Genomic DNA, 12,416 nt, shown 5'->3' with positions numbered 1-12,416 from the left:
TTTCTTCTAAAATCAGAGATACTTGTGTTCTCTTTTAACAGAGAATTGAAGCCACTTCTGAGATTTTAATTCAAACACTAATACTTACATAAGAACCAGGAAAAAAACATTTAAAAATTCGGGGAAGAGGAATGTATTTCATTTGCCTCCTATACTTTGATGACTCAGGCAGAATTTTACCTGGGGGGAAAAAAAAAAGTAAAGGTCATGTTTAACATTCAGATATAATAGGGCAATCCCCCTACTTTAAGGATACTTTTAAACAAACATTTGAACTAAGACTTCTTGCTTAAAATTTTCTTTTAAATTATAATGGCAATTTTTATATAAGTGAGAGATTGATAACCATTTTGATTGTTTTTTATGATTTTTTTTTTTTAATTGGCAAGATTTCCAGGAAATATCAAGCCTTTGTCCTTCTCATTTGTCAGTCTGCCCTGGGGTAGACTTTTTCTTCTTTAAATATTCAGTGGCTTAAAATGTTAAGAAAATTACTCATAGCTTCTTGGAAATTTTTTTTTCTCCCCTCCCCTTCATTCTCATCTGATACAGCCAGGAATTCTTAGGAAGTGCCTGCTGAAGCCAGATTGACCCTGATGAGGCACATTTTCTCCTGGATGGGCAACCAGTCTTGCAAAGACATTCCCCATAATTTGTTTAAGACAAGTTTATCCACTTTCAGACCAAGCTAGAATGCATAACGTTTTATGTGTTTAGCGTATGTAAGAGGAGCAGCTGCCTGGTAGGAATGAGACGTTTAAGGAACACATCCATTTAGATTGATAGCAATATATTTTTAAAACTGCTGGTTCAGCAAACTCAGGAGAGTGCTAGGTCTGTGGTGCTATATAACACGGGTTCCATCCTAGGTCCAGGTCCCCAGAGCACAGAGAGCCCTACTGAGACTCCTAAGACAGCAGCGGGTGGGACGTGGGGGGTTCTAAAACTCAGAAAAAAAAATTCTTTCCTCAAGCAGAGGCAAGTGAGTCTTCACACTGAAATAGTCTTTGATTATTCGCAGCCGTGAAATTCCTGGATTTAGATGAGAAATTGGATTATAAACCGCCTCTGGGCAGGTAGAAGCAGCTTTAAGCAGGCCAGATGCTTCCATCCCAGAGGAATAACCACTAAGCAAATGAGAAAGGGAAGTTCATTGTCCAGGCTGGACTCTTCTGTGTCACAGGAACCTCAGTATATGTATTTTCATTAGCTAGTTGTCTGGGGATCAAGGGCAATACCAAGAGAACTTGCCCAAGCTAAGCCAAAGAACAAAAGCTTATTTGGCAACACTGAGTATTGGGAACACAAATTCATTAAAAAAAAAAATCGTTTAAGAATATTTTCTGTGAGAAAATGTGTGAATTCCAATGATTTTATGATTTCTTCCACATACAGAAAATAAGTATTTAACATGGCAAAAAAAAAAAAAAAATCTGCCTTTAAACAGTGACCTATTTTATATATTTTCTAGAGACATTTTATGAGTTTCCAGAGTCTTTCTGGTGTAATGTCAGAACTCTAACAAAAACACAAATGCTCCAGATGTCCTATGATTTGCTTGAAATTTTTAAATGGGAAAAAAATATAAAGAAGGAAAGAACAATGAAAGCCATTGGTATTTGTATAAAATATTAGTTTCATCTGTCCAAGGCTTCAAAAGATTTCAAAGACTGTTGTGTGTGCATGTATGTGAACATTTTGCAACAAAATTTAAGAATCTTCCTGAATTAAGTAGAAATAATAGTTAAGTCTCTTTAAAAGTTAAATTACATTTTTTTCTGTCAGGAAAACTGGTTATACGTTGTTTTTTTTTTTTCCACTCAAAAACAAAAATTCCAAACCTGAGTTTTACCTTTTCCGTTGACCTTACACATCGATAAAGAGACAAAATGTTTTGGGCACATTTGTAATTTTCGAAGTCAAATATAATCTTCACAAAGCCCTCTAACCTGGGAAGAAAAGAATAACCAATTTAGTGTATGCTGTAGCAATTTAGTATAGTTTTTTTTTCCCTTGCTTATTATGTTTTATTTAGTTTTCTTAATTTTTCCTTTAGAGTACGCATTTGCAGTAGGAAATAAATGAACTCTGAATTACTGTGGTAGTAAATGTTAACTATTCGTTGATTACACAATGAATTAGAAGGAACCGTTGAAAACATTTTTGAAGTTAATCCCTAGAATTCGGAATAATAAAAATTTCACCTCATCTTTCTCAATAGCTAGCACATACTCTTAAATGCACAGATCTCTTTCCCATCCTTTTCTTCTCAAGATTTTCTTGAGACGATGACACCCTGCAAAGGAACAGTGGCTTGTGAGTTTGGCAAGCTGACCCAGTGAGGTTAAAAATCACGTTTAACATAGTTCTAAGTAAAACAGAGTTGCCAATTTTGATCTAATGTTCGTAGTCTGCCACCAATGACACAATGACATGCAATGCCATTTTGGTGTCATTTTCGGCAAACTTCTAAGATTTTCTAGGACTTCGTGACTTTATCACCTGCAAGTAGGGTGTTCGATTAGATTATTTGTTTCAAGCCTTCGTATTTTAAGGCATGGAAGCACAGTATATACAACTGATAAAATCAGGAGTTTTATGTGGGAGGATTCCATGGGTTAGAACATGGAATGCTAGTTACTTAATCTTTCACTTCTCACATTTACTTTGACCTCTGAGGGATTTCTTTGGATCACAGTTTGAAAACTTCCGGCTGGATAATCTCCAAGGCCCTTTCTACCCCTCATATTCTGTCATGATAGATGCTGTTCTGGAAGGATTTAAGAATTTAGAATTTAGAGCTCAGATGGATCTTAGAATTTATTTAGTTCAATCACTTCATTTTGAAGATATTAAAGCTAAGCCAGTTTTACCAAGTCCCCAGCTATATCACTAAAGTGTGCATCTTCAAAACACATTGTAATGAGATGAACCATAATCAGTTCCCTAAAATTTCTGTAGTGAAAGGAAGAAAGGATAGACATTCTTGCACTCCTTACCTGCAGAAACTGTCCAAATTTGTTTTAGCCCTGGGCTTATGGTTTAGGGTCCTGTTAAGGGCCAGAACATGGAAGGTAAATCTGAGAAATCCATGATAAGGCCTGCAGATAGATATCCCTACCTGAAAATTGATTTATTCTGTGTCTCCTCTGAAGTTTTCCATCTGCTTAGGGGTAAAGTGTTAGGCATCCAGACAGAACTGGGACCCAGAATAATCTCTAGGCTTTCACATTCTCTCTGTACACATTTGGATCCTTTGTAACAAAGGTCATTATTGAAGTCATCTGTGAGTTATTTCAGAATATACTATGTGTATAAAAGGTATACATTTCCCTTTTAGATTTCCTCAATATGGCACTGCTCTCTTGAGAAGAACAAAGTCTGAGACTACAGATAGGAAGGGCCTGTGTGAATTTCTACTGCGGAGGAGCTACAGCAAAAAACAAAAATCAGTTACATTGGTGAGCTTTCCTAGAATCTTGCCTCATGTTAGAAATAGCTCTGCAACCTACATAGCACTTGTAAACTATGTATGTGTGAGATCTTCATTCCTGTATACAACGCTTTAAACCGGGAAACTAAAAAAATAAGTTGCTAATCTCAGTCCCACCCATGCCATGTGGTCCTGGGCAAATCAATTAACTTTTATCAGCTTACTTATAAAATCGATATGCTAAAATTTGCTATCTGCTGGACGCAAAGTAATTCTGTGAGAATAAAAAAATAGATAGATTTTTAAAAAAGGTTCAAACAGCCAAAAAAGATATTACTTTGAAGAAATCTCATGTGCAAAGTATTTCATGATTACTGGCAAGGAATGGTGAATTCATCTGTCATGACTGCCAGTAAGCAGTTTCTATTTTTATTTTTTGGAGGACATGATAAGATGTAACAATAAACATGGAACAGAGTGGCCCCAGGGAGAAAATTGCATTTTGAGCAGCTCTTACTGGACTCACTAATGGTAAGCAAATATTATTTCAGTGGAGATTGACTATAAAATTAAAGGTAATTTGAAAAAAAAAAAGTATTTAACCCTTAAGAAGGATACATTTATTACATTTCCAGGAATGTTTTAGGAAATGTTCTAGTCAGAATAGTGAAACGCTGGTATCATTTTGTTTTCCTTGGCCTGCTATACTAATGTCTTCATGAGGTCTCTTCAAGGAGGACTTAGTCATACTTCACCCTGCAGATTGTTTTTACACATATACCATGCCAAGCAATTAGGTGTTCACTTGATGCCAACTCACTGGAATTTTGGCATATAATATTAATTATGTGACAAGGTAGTGGGGGGAATGAACAGAGGCATTTGATAAGTTTGGTTAGAGCATGGTTTTGACAGGTAGAACATGTGAACATTGCTCTTTGGTCAATAGTAGAATTACCTCGTCCTTGTTCAGAAAGGGAAAAGGGAGGAAGAAAATGGACCGTTGGGCTTTTACACACATCATTTTCTTAGGTAATGTATTATGAAAGAGTCTTTCTCAAGTGCTAATGTATAAAAATTATTCTGTCGCAAATTTACAGAGGGAATAGTGCCCAGTCTAATAGTCCCTATTAGAATCAGCCATAATTCTAACACTGTGGTCACCACCACCTTACATTCTTATAATAAATTCCTTTTTCGTAAGTTAGTTTCTATCATTTACAAAATAAATGATAACTGACTAAAGCACTGGCATTCCATGAAAGATTTCCTTTGAAAATGGAATTAAAATTTTTCACAACTAGCCGATCTAGTTCAATGTTTGCATTCTATACATAAAGAAACTGAGGCCTCAATAATTACAATGATTTGTCCAAGATCTTGCCCAAGTTCTTACTAAGTTCTATTTACCGGTGGAGTCAAAATCAGATCTTGAACTTCTATTTTATTTTGTTTTATTTTATTTTATTTATTTATTTTATATATAGGGAGAGCATGCGAGCAGGAGAGAGGGGCAGAGGGAGAGAGAGAGAAAGAGAAAGAGAGAAAGAGGGAGAGGGAGAGAAAGGGAGAATCTTAAGCAGGTTCCATGCTCAGCACAGAGCCCGAGACAGGACTCAATCCCACGACCCTGCCATCATGACAAAATTGAGAGTCTGACATTCAACCAACTAAGCCACCAGGCGGCCAAATCTTGAACTTTTAATAACTCTTAAACATATACTTTCCCTTAACAAGTCAAAATTAACAAACTATTCTCTTAACTTGGAAATTTATGAAAGAGTTACACAGAGGAAAAAAAAATGGCCTCAGCAGTAGGAAGTTGAGAAGTGAAACCACATGGAAATCCCAAAGAAATCTACAAGATTGCTTTGGAGAATCTAGTATTTCTTATCCAGTAATGGTGAAGCAGTTCACTCCAGGGGAACGCGAATTTGAATCCTCTCAGAGTTCATTTTTTAGGTCTAAGGATGTGGACACCATCTATGTCTTTTAAACAGAGATGTAGGGGTGGGATGATCAGAAAACTTTTTTAAAAAGTTTCTTTTAAAGAAAGGGTTCAAGGGTGCCTTGACAGAGAGGTACTTATATAAATAAAATTACAACCTAAAATAACAAAAGCACCTAAAATTACATTTTCTGATCTCTTTCTACACTTCCCCTGATTTGACTCATACCTGGGTCCTTTTTACTCCAATAATGCCTTCTTAGGCAGAGGCTTTCCTGTCTCTCTATTTAAATACAGCCCCCCTTCTTACTTCTGTCATTTTCTAACAAATTACTACATGAATTCATTAAAAGCAATTACCAAATCTAAAGACTCTAAATTCTTTGCTTACTTGTTTATAATTTGTCAATCTTCACTACACTTTGGTTCTAAAAAAGGGAAAACCTAGCCTATATTATACATGACTGTATCCCCAAGTACATAATATGTGCTTCTTGAATGAATGAGGGAATAAATGAAGACAAGGCAGACCAGAGTGGTTACTGATTTCCTCAATTACCCATAGCAGGCAAGTATAACAGCAAAGCCCAGAACTAAGATTCCTACTATGTAGTCCTCTGCTCTTTCTGCTATATTATACAGTGCTTCTTCTCTGCATATCTATCTACATATCTCTATCTCTCTATCTCTATCTCTATCTCTATCTCTATCTCTATCTCTACCTATGTCCATATCTAAATCTATCTGTATCTATCATCTATCTATATTTATATACTTGTACCTATATCCATCAGTCAAGCAGCCAAAACCATTCAGGTTTCCTAATGAAGCGCTAAAAGTACAGCCGGGGCACCTGGGTGGCTCAGTCAGTGGAACATCCTACTTCGGCTCAGGTCATGATCGAGCCCGGCATCGATCTTGCGTCTGTTAGCACTGAACCTGCTTTCGACCCTCGATCCTCCTCTCTCTCTGCCCCTTCCCCACTCACGCTTACTCTCTCACAATAAATTAACATTAAAAAAATTATAAAAGTACAATGAAGGCTTCCCACCTCATGATTTAAAACAAGAAAACATACTAAAAGAGACAAACAAATTTGGAATGAGTTAAGATGAAAAACAAGTCTTTTAAGGGCTGGAGAGAATGATTTATGAGGAGAGAACAAAAGAACCAAAAGAAGCAGCGTAGAGTCTAGTTACTGACTGTTTCAGAACGTTGATGAAACACAGAGGACAGAAAAAAAAAAAAGTGTACCATGAAACGGAACAGTACAGTGCTACTAATCCATATACATAAGTACTCTCTCACAAAAACACTTACAATATTAGATTTTTAGCACCACTTTTATAGTAAATATGAATATCTATGCTGAAATTGACCATCATCCTTGACACAAAGGAGAATAGCAGAGGCTAAATATAATTTCTGGTATAAAGGCCTTCATTTCCATGTTGAATTTACTCAAATAGTGTTTAATTTGCAAAGCATTCCCATTCCCCGCAGGGTGCCTCACAAAATAAAGGAGAGCTACTGAAAGTCTAGTATAAAGAGAAAAAAAGAAACTAAAGCAGGCCTGACACCAAGACAATTTTCCTGGAAGTGAATCTACTGAATTGTGAAATAATCTTCCAAGTGAAGTAATTACATTTAATTTTCAAAGGAACAAAGTTGTCTCTTAGTGTGTTGAGAACTTTTTCCCTCTCAGAAAATTTTCGAAACTTTCAAGCCAAAGACTTATGTGCACCGATGACTTCTAAGAGAACTTCCACCTTATTCTACTAATTCCAAGGACAAAAGGACTTGAAGAGGAAATAATGAAGCAGAGACTTGGTTTCAAAAATCATTTTCCCTCTTCCGGTGGAGAACCCCATTGATCTTTTGGGAAAGGAGTGGTTAAGGGAAGGAAAATGTGTATCTTTTATTTACAAGTGTTAGTCACATTTAAAAATTTTTTTAATGTTATTTGTTTTTTTTATTGTTTCTTTATTTTAAAAGGATGAAATTGGAGAATTTATATAGGTTACAGTGGGATAATCAGGATTGTGAATTTTATGCACATTATTTTCACTGAACTCCTTATGGAAAGGTACTAAAACAATGTAGAACCCCATTTGTACATAATTTTTAAAAGAATTATGATAACCATTTGAAAACTGGTTTAAGTTCAGCGGTTCCCTGCTGTAACTTTGTCAAACCCAGATGAGGAAACTACAAAGTTATAATATTTGGGTATCTTAAGAGACTTATTAAATTGTTATACTTTACCTAACTGTTCACTTTAAAAATATTTATTACAAAGCAGAAATAAAAATAAGGTCCTATGTGAATAATTTAGAATGAAGTTTTCTCATTTGTTTACAGAACAGTGTAGACAACAGGGCATGTGGTGCTTATTCAAGCATTGTGGTTCCTTCTGGACATTCCACTTTCTGCTTCTCATTCTCCTACTTTATTAAAAAAGAAAAATCATTCAACTAGTATTTATTGGGTGTCTACTTGGTGCTAGTTATTGTTCAGCTTATAGCTATCTGGCAGCCAATCTCCAGGAGGATTGCCAATGATTCATACCCTAGTTAGTGTACTCCTTCCCACCTGAGCCGGAGTTTGTGTGTGTGACTGGTAGAGCAAAAGTGTGTGATTTCTAAGCTTGGGTCATCAAGCACATTGTCATTTCTGCCCTCTTCTCTCTTGGACCATTTGTTCTGGGTAAATGCAACAGGTATATGAGGAGGCTACTCAAGATGTCCAGTGGAGCCATCCATACCGTGGAGAGCTAAGTCTTCCTGCAAACAGCCAGCACCAACTTGCCAACTATGTGAGTCAGACATCTTGGATCTAGATCTCCCTTGCCTACTGAAGCCTTCAGATGGCTGTAGCCCCCACAACACCCTGATTGCAACCCTGTAAGAGAGACCCCAAGACAGAGGAGCCCATCAGACTCCTCCCAGATTCCTGATCCACAGAAACCGTGAGACAAGAAATGTTTATTCTTGTTTAAAGGCATTAAATCATGAGGTATTTTTTTTTATATAGCAACAGATAATACGACCTATTTTGTCATATGAGAAAAAATAAACATGTGGTAACTAATTATGTGATTTGTAAGATAACAAAGTGTACGTACTAGAAGGACTTTAGGATGTCTCTTTTGTTCACGTCTAGAAAAAAAATTTGGATTCTCAAACTGCAACACTCTTATCTGAAGATGATAGATTTTTCATTAATTATTGTAAACAATTACTAAAATTAAGGGACCAACCATTATTTTGCTATTATTAGTAATTTACTTTGAACAGCATGAAGACCTGAAACAATCTGTATTTTTCTAAGTACTGAAATAGGTCTCTTAGGTAGTCTAAGAAATAAATGAAACAAAACTGACAGCAGGATTACTTCCCATAAGAGTTGCAATTGATTGCAGCCAGACTCTATGAGTAGAATATCAAGATCTGATTTCTACTCAGTTATTTTCTGTGGGAGGAGATGTGCTGGCAGTAAAATTGATGTGAAAAAAGAGAGAGACTTTCCTAATCAAAAAGTATACTTGTTACTTGTTCTGCAAGAGTCTATGGAAAAGCCCCCAAAGAGGCCTGAGTCTCCATATTAGTAACAGACTTTGACTAGAGCTTATTAAGTGAAGTTCTACAAAATTTCTGTTTTCTTTCTGAGATAGGCTAGGTGTCTGCAGTAAGAGAGAACATGTAATATCTGTACATCCTCTGCTTTAGGAATTTCTTTGTTTAGAAATCACATTGACCAACTGTTTAATGTTGCCATAAATGAGTAAGAAGACACTCCTCATCAGTGTCCCAAATAAGCAATAAAGTTGCTACAGAATGTCCTGTGGAAAGTGTTAGAGGGTCAGAATACCCCCCTAGAATGGCTACCTGGTTTAGCTGTCAGATTTCAGCTACATGAGATCTAATCTCTTTGGCATGCATATTCATCTCTCTATCTCTATATGTCTGGCCTATTTATAAAGAACCCCACCCTAGGGAAAAAGGGAAGGTCAAAAAAATGACATCTGGTAATGATAGTTATTGCTTAGTTTTTCATGTAATCATAAATTAAGAGAGAGTTAGTTAAGACCTTCCTAACTGGTCTCTGTATCACTCATTGTGATCTTTAATTTTTCCCTCAATAAAATAGAACAGTACTATTTTCCTCAGAGCTAACAAGTTAAACAGCACTTAATCCATTTGTGTTAGGCTCCTCTTTAAAATACAAACATATATTTATTTGGTTAGGCATGTCTGTAACTTATAATCTATGTAAATTCTTATGACCAGGACGGGTGCGTGTTCTTCTCTATACCTTGTGAGGAGAGAAGGGGTAGAAATCTTGCCTCCAGTGGAGAGAGGGTTATTTGAAAGTACCGTGTGGCATCGGGAAGCAAGGGGAGGGTGAGCTGCTTCTGTGGAAGCTTAGGACAGCTATAGGCCACATGAGCCGGTGAACTTGGGTGTTGGGGGTGAGAGAAGGCCTCAAGCTCGGAGGGGAGTAAGCCCGACAAAGCTGGTTACAGAAAACTGTATCTGAATCTGGATACTGATTGTATCCAAGTGGTTGTCTTCCCTTTGTTCAGGCATAAATGGAAGCCATTTTAATGAAATTTTAAATAGTCATCTACCTACCTTTGGGAGTGTCCCTAGAAATCAGAAGAATAAGAGAAGAGAAGCCAGAGGACAGTTGGAAATTGTCCAAATCCAGGCCACCCTGTGGTCTAATATGCCTATCAAAGCAAATTTTCTCACTAGTATGGTTTCAAAACTGGTCTTAAAAGCCCTTGTTAATGACCTGGTAATTGTTTTAATAGCTTCTCAGTCAAGTGTGAAGTGCTGTAGTTGACATGTCAGCAATGTATGAAGGATGGCGAAAGTTCACTCCCCGGGTAGCTAGAGTATCATTAAGCATTCCTGCTTACATTTTGGCTTGCTTAGCAATAAAAATTTATTTACTATATCCATAAAACTTGTCTCTAGCTGCCTAAGGAAGTCTCCATTCAGGTTGGCTCTGTAAGAGGAATGTTGAAGGAATTCTTGATGAGCAGTGACTTTCCCTTTTCTGAGCAGCTTCGTCAGTGGGTGATGAAGTCATTTTGTTCAAATTCTCTCTTGTTTCTTTCATATGAAGAGATGTCCCCAAATCCCAGGAGGGAAATAACCTTTAAAAAGCATTTTTTCCAGATTTACATTTAACTGATACTCATACATTCACTTATTTAAAAATATTTTACGTACATTTTATGTACCAGCTACCATTCCAGGCAATGGGGATATAATAATGAGTAAAATCTATAGCATTAAGGACAACATATTCTAATGAGAGAAAAAGAGTGTATGTGTGTTATACATATATGTGTACGTGCATATGCACGTACGCATATAGAAAAACACTAATATATGTGAGTAATGGTAACGTTCTATGGAGAAAAACAATGCAAAAACAGAATAAGGAGGGTTGATGGTATAATGGAAAAGGAGTTTTGTTTCATTTTCTTTTATTTAGGGTCATAAAGAAAGGCTGATATTTGAGCTGACAGAAGTGAAGGGAGCAAGGGAGCGAGTTAGGGAGGTATCTGGTAGAATAAAGTTTCAGGTAGAGGAAAAAACAAAGACCCTGAGGTGGAAGCAAACTTGCTATGTTTCAGCAAAAATAAGGAACTCTGTGTGGCTGACAGTGCCTAAGGAAGAAAATAATACAGATAAGGTGAGGGAAGAAAGTAACAGAAGGAGGCAGATCTTTTTTTTTTTTTTTTTTTCCAACGTTTATTTATTTTGGGACAGAGAGAGACAGAGCATGAACGGGGGAGGGGCAGAGAGAGAGGGAGACACAGAATCGGAAACAGACTCCAGGCTCTGAGCCATCAGCCCAGAGCCCGACGCGGGGCTCGAACTCACAGACCGCGAGATCGTGACCTGGCTGAAGTCGGACGCTTAACCGACTGCGCCACCCAGGCGCCCCAAGGAGGCAGATCTTGTAGGGCTTTACCTCTGAGTGAAGTGGGAGAGTTCTAGCAGAAGAGTCCCAAGATGGAAATTACATTTGAAAAGAAGTCTCTGGTTGTCCTGAGATAACACTGTGTGTGTGAAAGAGGGCAGGTGCAGTCAAAGCAGGAGACCAAAGCAATTATCCAAAGAGACATGGTGAGTTAGGGTTGTGAGGGTGCACAGGGTAGTAACTGATTGGTTCTAGATATATTTTGGAGGCAAAACTGATAAGATTCATCATCATACTGGCTATGGGGTTGGAAAGAAAGTGAGTAAAAGATGACTCTAGAGCCATTTATCCTGAGCAACAGCACAATTAACTCTTTGTTAATGAGATGGAGGATACTGAGTACTCACTAGGTGTCACACCTACTATGAAGCCAGTAAGTGACAGAAGTAGAATTGAAACCATGTATAGCAGGTGTGTGTGTGTGTGTGTGTGTGTGTGTGTGTGTGTATCTAATAAGCATTATATGCTTTCACCTCTCTAATTACATGAGAACATATATGATGCTTGGAACTGCATGGGCTATTTTGTCACAATGATATATCAGAATTTAAGCAGGAATGAGACAGCACATGCAAGTGTGGTCATTGAGAGTTTCATAAAGTATGAGCAGGATAAAAGAGAACTATGAGGAACAGGTAGCCCTTGGGAATTACAATTGCAGGGTGCCATTACTACGAGTGGGCTTGAAAATGCCAGGAACAGGAGTGTTTATGAGAATATGTAAAGGGCTGTAATCATAGCTTTAGGAGAGAGGTATCCTACAGTAACTGTCACCAGGAACATAGGTAGAGGGACTCAGGCTCTTGTAAACCTTTGCCTGAGGTGGAAAGACCCAAGTGAATAAAAACCCACTCTTTTTGCATGCTGATCTTCTGCAGGCATTGCCTGACCAGAAGCCACAGAGCAGTTGGTAACCCTATAGAAGGCTAGTTGCCCAGGAATAGAGCAGGATGGAGATGTGTCGATCTGAGCTGCGGTGGAGAATATCTGGTAATGCAGCTAGACCTAGAGAAAAAAGGGAACAAAGAAAAATGG

This window comes from Lynx canadensis, chromosome C2, assembly GCF_007474595.2.
Source record: "Lynx canadensis isolate LIC74 chromosome C2, mLynCan4.pri.v2, whole genome shotgun sequence".
NCBI classification, from domain to species: Eukaryota; Metazoa; Chordata; class Mammalia; order Carnivora; family Felidae; genus Lynx; species Lynx canadensis.
Note: the sequence above shows the minus strand (reverse complement) of the source record.